Source organism: Scardinius erythrophthalmus, assembly GCF_964197995.2.
Source record: "Scardinius erythrophthalmus genome assembly, chromosome: 15".
In the NCBI taxonomy this organism is placed as follows: Eukaryota; Metazoa; Chordata; class Actinopteri; order Cypriniformes; family Leuciscidae; genus Scardinius; species Scardinius erythrophthalmus.
Window position 1 is genome coordinate 38,462,639 of NC_138235.1, and position 9,428 is coordinate 38,472,066.

Here is a 9,428-nt window from a genome sequence, read left to right on the forward strand (position 1 = left end):
AGATTGAAACATTTAAGTTATTGTGTCTTTAAAACACATTGAGTTTATTATTATTATTATTATTATTACAGGAATCTGAGGTGTTTTATTTACAGTATGACCGACACATTAAAGTGATAAGTTTGTTAAAACTGTGTGATCCAGATAAATGGAAATTTGATGTGCAATTCTAATGCATATTATGTACATTTTTATAATAAATAAGCCAACGTTTGAATTATTTGTGTATTTAAAATGCATTATGATTCCAGAAATCTGAGCTGTTTTATGACGGACTGAATGCATCACTGTAATTTATGAGTTGCATATCTTAAATCTTACATTTATGCTGATATATTATTGTGAGTGCATCATTGTGCCATAGCAGGCGTTTGTGTAAGTTGTTAGTGTGTGTTTTCTTTGACTCGTTTCTCTAACCTGAAGAACCTCAGTGTGAACACACACTCTTGATCACTGTTATTCACTGTATTCCTGTGGTTTACTGACACACACGCTTGTTTTGAGTGTGTTGTGCAGCGCTGAGCTGCTATAAATGACTCTTCAGCGTGTGTGTGTATGTGTGTGTGTGATGACTCCAGGTTGTTGAACAGCACATGTGTGTACAGTGTTCAGAAGTCACTCATACACACCTCGAGCTCCCCGTGTCCTTCTCGCTCTGAGAGACGCTGTGTGTCGTCGTCAGAGTGAAATCAAACGTGTTTATTGTTGAAGATCTGGAATAAATTTGTCTACAGACGTTTATAAGCGCTTCGTCTGTGTGTTTGTTCTGGTGTCGAGTGTGTTTTACTACCGGACAGTTTCACATGTAAAGAAATGCATTTGTCAGATGTGTTAAGATGAGAAAAAGCTCTTTTATTCTTTCAGCTCATCATTTTCTGCTGCAAACATATCAAACGTATCAGGGATGCATTATAATCTCCATGTCAGTGATATATGTGATTTTTATTGTTTATATATTTTACAAACACTTTTTAATTTACTTTAGTGTTTGATATTTAAGACTTTATTTATTCATTGAATTCATTAAAGTTGAATCAATATTGACAGAAATGTCACATTTTGTGCATTTTTTTTTTGTTAACTGTATTAGCAGATATTTCCTATTTCAGGCAAGATTAAATTTTTAATTTAAAAAAAAAAAAAAATTTATCTGTATATTTCATGTGTTGGCAGACATTTTATATTTTGGGCTTTTCTAAAATCATATTGGCAGATATTTCATATTCCAGGCAATATCTTTTTTTTTTTTTTTTTCTGTATTTTTTTTTTTTGTGGCAATATTTATCAATTTATATTTATTTTTATTTGTGGTGGCAGATATTTGCTATTTCTGGCATTTATTTGTTTGTTTGTTTGTTTATTTTTTATTTATAGACATTTGATATTTTGTCCAATATTTTTAATGTATTTTCATAGTATTGGCAGATTAAAATTATTATTATTTTTTTTTTTTTTACAATATTTATTTATTTACAGATATTTTACATGTTCTGGGGTATTTTCTGCCTGTTTTAAGATATAGATTATCATCTAACATCCATATTTTGTTCTGATGTTGATACTATACAAGTATCTTTTCCTTTTTAAAATAGTTTTACACCTGAAGAACTATATAATACTATTATTATTATTATTATTATTATTATTATTATTATTATTATTATTATTATTTTAAACCGTCTCCAATCGCATAAGGGTCATATTTCTAAAAAAGCTCTTCTACTCTTTCTATTAATAATTTTATGCTGCTGCTGGAAAACAACTGAAACTACCAGTGACATCATCCTGCCCTACACAGATTTCTGTCCAATCAGAAGCTTAGAATGAGAATGTACTTCCTCTCTCAGCTGATAAACAGCAGCAATTAGCATTTTCTGAGTCATGTGACTATAAAATCTTTTTACTATTCAAAAAAATGTCAGTGTTACTATAATGTCTCCTAGAGATGAATCACTACGGTGAATTAAAGCATGCGGCGCTGTGTTTTCAGACTGACTTCCTCATGTAAATGACCATCTGTGTGTGTTAATGTGAACACACACTCTCTCCTCTCTCAGATCTGAGACGTGTTTGTCTGAATCCGCACTATAGCTGTGTGTGTGTTTATGTGAACACACACACACACACACACACACACACACACACACACACACACACACACACACACACACACACACACACACACACACACACACACACACACTCTTCTCTCAGATCTGAGATGTGTTTGTCTGAATCCGCACTATATCTGTGTGTGTGTTGATGTGAACACACACTCTTCTCCTCTGAATCTGCACTATATCTGTGTGTGTTGATGTGAACACACACTCTTCTCTTCTGAATCTGCACTATAGCTGTGTGTTGATGTGAACACACTCTTCTCTGAATCCGCACTATAGATGTGTGTGTTGATGTGAACACACACTCTTCTCTTCTGAATCCGCACTATATCTGTGTGTTGATGTGAACACACACTCTTCTCTGAATCCGCACTATATCTGTGTGTGTTGATGTGAACACACACTCTTCTCTGAATCCGCACTATATCTGTGTGTGTTGATGTGAACACACACTCTTCTCTGAATCTGCACTATAGATGTGTGTGTTGATGTGAACACACTCTTCTCTGAATCCGCACTATATCTGTGTGTGTTGATGTGAACACACTCTTCTCTGAATCTGCACTATAGATGTGTGTGTTGATGTGAACACACTCTTCTCTGAATCTGCACTATAGATGTGTGTGTTGATGTGAACACACACTCTTCTCTGAATCCGCACTATATCTGTGTGTTGATGTGAACACACTCTTCTCTGAATCTGCACTATAGATGTGTGTGTTGATGTGAACACACTCTTCTCTGAATCTGCACTATAGATGTGTGTGTTGATGTGAACACACACTCTTCTCTGAATCCGCACTATATCTGTGTGTGTTGATGTGAACACACACTCTTCTCTGAATCTGCACTATAGATGTGTGTGTTGATGTGAACACACTCTTCTCTGAATCTGCACTATAGATGTGTGTGTTGATGTGAACACACTCTTCTCTGAATCTGCACTATAGATGTGTGTGTTGATGTGAACACACTCTTCTCTGAATCTGCACTATAGATGTGTGTGTTGATGTGAACACACTCTTCTCTGAATCCGCACTATATCTGTGTGTGTTGATGTGAACACACTCTTCTCTGAATCCGCACTATAGCTGTGTGTGTTGATGTGAACACACTCTTCTCTGAATCCGCACTATATCTGTGTGTGTTGATGTGAACACACACTCTTCTCTTCTGAATCTGCACTATAGCTGTGTGTTGATGTGAACACACTCTTCTCTGAATCCGCACTATAGATGTGTGTGTTGATGTGAACACACACTCTTCTCTTCTGAATCCGCACTATATCTGTGTGTTGATGTGAACACACACTCTTCTCTGAATCCGCACTATATCTGTGTGTGTTGATGTGAACACACACTCTTCTCTGAATCCGCACTATATCTGTGTGTGTTGATGTGAACACACACTCTTCTCTGAATCTGCACTATAGATGTGTGTGTTGATGTGAACACACTCTTCTCTGAATCCGCACTATATCTGTGTGTGTTGATGTGAACACACTCTTCTCTGAATCTGCACTATAGATGTGTGTGTTGATGTGAACACACTCTTCTCTGAATCTGCACTATAGATGTGTGTGTTGATGTGAACACACACTCTTCTCTGAATCCGCACTATATCTGTGTGTTGATGTGAACACACTCTTCTCTGAATCTGCACTATAGATGTGTGTGTTGATGTGAACACACTCTTCTCTGAATCTGCACTATAGATGTGTGTGTTGATGTGAACACACACTCTTCTCTGAATCCGCACTATATCTGTGTGTGTTGATGTGAACACACACTCTTCTCTGAATCTGCACTATAGATGTGTGTGTTGATGTGAACACACTCTTCTCTGAATCTGCACTATAGATGTGTGTGTTGATGTGAACACACTCTTCTCTGAATCTGCACTATAGATGTGTGTGTTGATGTGAACACACTCTTCTCTGAATCTGCACTATAGATGTGTGTGTTGATGTGAACACACTCTTCTCTGAATCTGCACTATAGATGTGTGTGTTGATGTGAACACACTCTTCTCTGAATCCGCACTATATCTGTGTGTGTTGATGTGAACACACTCTTCTCTGAATCCGCACTATAGCTGTGTGTGTTGATGTGAACACACTCTTCTCTGAATCCGCACTATAGATGTGTGTGTTGATGTGAACACACTCTTCTCTGAATCCGCACTATAGATGTGTGTGTTGATGTGAACACACTCTTCTCTGAATCCGCACTATAGATGTGTGTGTTGATGTGAACACACACTCTTCTCTTCTGAATCCGCACTAGCTGTGTGTGTGTTGATGTGAACACACTCTTCTCTGAATCCGCACTATAGCTGTGTGTGTTGATGTGAACACACTCTTCTCTGAATCTGCACTATAGATGTGTGTGTTGATGTGAACACACTCTTCTCTGAATCTGCACTATAGCTGTGTGTGTTGATGTGAACACACACTCTTCTCTGAATCTGCACTATAGCTGTGTGTGTTGATGTGAACACACTCTTCTCTGAATCTGCACTATAGCTGTGTGTGTTGATGTGAACACACACTCTTCTCTGAATCCGCACTATAGCTGTGTGTGTTGATGTGAACACACACTCTTCTCTGAATCTGCACTATAGCTGTGTGTGTTGATGTGAACACACTCTTCTCTGAATCCGCACTATAGATGTGTGTGTTGATGTGAACACACTCTTCTCTGAATCCGCACTATAGATGTGTGTGTTGATGTGAACACACTCTTCTCTGAATCCGCACTATAGATGTGTGTGTTGATGTGAACACACACTCTTCTCTTCTGAATCCGCACTAGCTGTGTGTGTGTTGATGTGAACACACTCTTCTCTGAATCCGCACTATAGCTGTGTGTGTTGATGTGAACACACACTCTTCTCTTCTGAATCCGCACTATATCTGTGTGTGTTGATGTGAACACACACTCTTCTCTGAATCTGCACTATAGCTGTGTGTGTTGATGTGAACACACTCTTCTCTGAATCCGCACTATAGATGTGTGTGTTGATGTGAACACACTCTTCTCTGAATCCGCACTATAGATGTGTGTGTTGATGTGAACACACTCTTCTCTGAATCCGCACTATAGATGTGTGTGTTGATGTGAACACACACTCTTCTCTTCTGAATCCGCACTAGCTGTGTGTGTGTTGATGTGAACACACTCTTCTCTGAATCCGCACTATAGCTGTGTGTGTTGATGTGAACACACTCTTCTCTGAATCTGCACTATAGCTGTGTGTGTTGATGTGAACACACTCTTCTCTGAATCTGCACTATAGCTGTGTGTGTTGATGTGAACACACACTCTTCTCTGAATCCGCACTATAGCTGTGTGTGTTGATGTGAACACACTCTTCTCTGAATCTGCACTATAGCTGTGTGTGTTGATGTGAACACACTCTTCTCTGAATCTGCACTATAGCTGTGTGTGTTGATGTGAACACACACTCTTCTCTGAATCCGCACTATAGCTGTGTGTGTTGATGTGAACACACTCTTCTCTGAATCCGCACTATATCTGTGTGTGTTGATGTGAACACACTCTTCTCTGAATCCGCACTATAGCTGTGTGTGTTGATGTGAACACACTCTTCTCTGAATCTGCACTATAGATGTGTGTGTTGATGTGAACACACACTCTTCTCTTCTGAATCCGCACTATATCTGTGTGTGTTGATGTGAACACACACTCTTCTCTGAATCTGCACTATAGCTGTGTGTGTTGATGTGAACACACTCTTCTCTGAATCCGCACTATAGATGTGTGTGTTGATGTGAACACTATAAGCCTGTCTCTGCCATGCAATTTAAAACATAGAAAAGGTAATTGGCACTTTTATCACACAATTTAAACTTGCAATTCTGCAACTTATTCCTTGCTATTCTGAGTTTGTGATTTTGACAATATTTATTTAATCAGTATTGCCAAATATTTTACATTTTGGGCAATATTGATTTATTCTATATTTATCATCAGTCTTAACAGATATTAGATATTTCAGACACAGCCTGCCGTCTATGAGGATGATTGGGTTATTAGTGAGGTGTTCCTCCTGCTGCTGATTGACTGTGTGTGGTGAACGCTGCCCTCTGGTGGACGTGAAGCTCCAGCTACAGCTTCATTAGTTATAGATTTATATATAGTTATACATCATATTATTTCTCAAACCAGGAGATTTCAGTTCCAGAGCAGAAGATCTCAGACCCCATCAGCGGCTTTAACAAACTGAGATGCAGAACTGAGTCAGAAGTTCTGCCTTGTTTTAGAGATCGTTCCACTTGATTTAATTTTAAGCAATTTTACACTTTCTCCAGAGGTTGATGCGTGAGTAAATAAGCATAAAACACAAATACTGGGTAAAAAAAGTGGATTTCTAATTGTATTGAATTATTTTTCTGTCTGTCATCATCATCATAATAAAAATCCATTTACTCGTGTGTTTGAATGTTTTCTGTGGACTGAAATACATTTGCTATTGGATTGAAATATTTGTAATGATATATTTTTGAATGACATTATTGAAAGAAATGCAAACCAAATTTTTCTTAATGCCATCTTTGATTCATTTATTATTTCTCAACACAAGCGTTTCTCATGTTTACTTTAATCTCTGAAACACCTGTGTGTGTGTGTGTGTGTGTGTGTGTGTGTGTGAGAGAGAGAGAGAGAGAGAGAGAGAGTCTGTTATTTGCTGATCCAGCAGTTTTGCAACATCTTTTTACAGCATTATTTCAAAATATAGTGGGAAAAATCACCTGACACACACACACACACACACACACACACACACACACACACACACACACACACACACACACACACACACACACACTCTTTAGCGTCAATCTGATTCCGTGAAGATGATGATGGAATGATTCATTATCTGTCATGATGAAATAAAGGGTTTTACTCTTCACTGGAATTAAAAATTTTGCATATATTGTGCAACATGATATCCGAAGCCAATACCATCATGGTTTACAGTAATCAGGTGTGTGTGCTGTTATTGCTCATACAGTAGCAGCAGGTGAAACAGTGAAAGCCCTTCTCATCACGGAATGAAGAAGTTAAAAGATAATTGCAACATTTTATTACAAAACAATTCTATTGCGCAATTCTGACTTCCGTTCCTCTGCGTTCTCATGCGGGTTAGGTGGACGAAAGGATTTTTCTGATCATGAAATCATATCCTAAAAACTGAATTCTGGCTTCTCTTTTTCTCCAAACGGTTCATTTATATTTCAAGATTTCAAGAATGGCGACATAAAAGTTTAAAATCAGAATTGTGTGATTTAAAAAGTTTCATTGTAATTCATCACCACAACTATTCTTTATTTTTATTTATTTTTTTATTAATTTTCTTATTCTGTGGTGGAAATAAGCTTCCATAAAAATAAAAATGTTTCTATATAGATCTCTGGTGTTCTTTATGCCAAAAATGTTCTATAGAACGAGAAACGAATCTTAAATGATTGCATAATGCTTTCATGTTTAACTTTATTTCAATGTTTCTAGTGATGAAGTTTGCTTACAAGCTTCTTAATTCATACAATTGTATTAAAATAAAAAATTAATTCCAAAAAAATGAATGAATTACAACTAAATCCATAAAATGCTGGCATGATGGAACCCCTGACGGTTCTGGAGCGTCTGACGGAACGCTTGAAGATCCATATAGAAATGTCCTTTCCTTTATCTTTCATTTCATGACACGTTTCTGACTTTAGTTCGTTTTCTTGTTGAATCCGCTCAGAGGTGTGTGTGTGTGTGTGTGTGTGTGTGTGTGTGCGTGTGATGTCCAGAAGAAATGTAATTGCTGATTCAAGGAAGTTTAATTGAATTAAGTGTTTGTAAAGTTCCTGTAATGACTCATGAAACACTCCTGCATCTTTCATCAGTCTGTCATGTAATGATCCTCTCTCTAATAAAACAAATGTGAGGCTTTTAATCGTTTTGGGATGTGGTTTTATTTTTAATCATCAGAAACGGTTAATTTTGACCTTTTAGTTTCACTCCACCTTTAATATCAGCATATTTCACATTATGACCCAAATCTTTCACTTGCTTTTATTTTTTACATTTGAATTTACTATAAATTATATAGTAATTATCTATTATTATTATACTTGTATTTATTTAGCAGTTACTTTTAATAAATGCACAGTAAACATTTGATTTACTTTTCAAATAAGAAAATAGTATTTTTGCTCATTTAGTAAAAATGTATTATAACTGTATTTATTTTATAATTATTACGAGTCTATACGACTACTACTACTACTAATTGATAAAAATAATAAAAATGAATTTGTATTTATTTATTTAGCGGACACTTATTAAATGTAAATGAAAAGTGCTTTATCAATTAATTTAATTTAAATGAAATGAAATTTGTACATTTTAATTTATTATAAATGTAATTTTATTATTATTAGCATATATTAGTTCATTATTATTATTATTATACTTGTATTTATTGAACAGACACTCATTAAATGTATTGTAGGCCTACTTTATAAATGAAATGTGCTTTATAAATAATTTTTATAATAATTATGAGTCTATAATAATTCATTATTATTATTATACTTGTATTTACTTAGCAGACACTTTTATTAAACGTATTATAATTAAAAAGTGCTTTATTTTTGTCTATAATAATAAAAATAACCATTCAAATTTTATTTAGCAGATGCTTTTATAATTTTTTTGATCCATTTATTAATTGATAAAGTACATTTCTTGATGTTTTAGCAACTTTTGATCTACATCCCACCTAAAGTCTCTAAAAGTCCTACATATTTACTTGAATCTGATTTTGCATTTAATAATATTGGAGAAACTTTTGCTCAATAACGATCATGTGAAGCCGAATCTCTGCGCTCCGGACGAAGGTGAAACACACTTTTAATCCGCAGGAGTCTCTGGTGGAACTGGTGTTATTAGTGAACCAGACAGAAGTGTTTAATAAACGTGTGTGTGTGTGTGTGTGTGTGTGTGTGACAGCGACGCACCCTTCACTCTCTTTTTATTGACACTATTCTGAACATTACAGGACACACACCTCTCTACTCGTTCTTCATCTAATCTCATCCCTCTCTCCCTCCCTTTCACTCACACACTCGAACCGGTTTCTCTTCTTGTGTGTCAACGTATGGAAGACATAAGAGGGCTTTATGGAAACATTTTTCATTAATATGAGTGTTTGTGATCTGGGTGTGAACGTTCAAAAGTTTAGATATGCACACTATAGATTTTCATTTGCACATAAAGTGTAAATGTTGCGCAT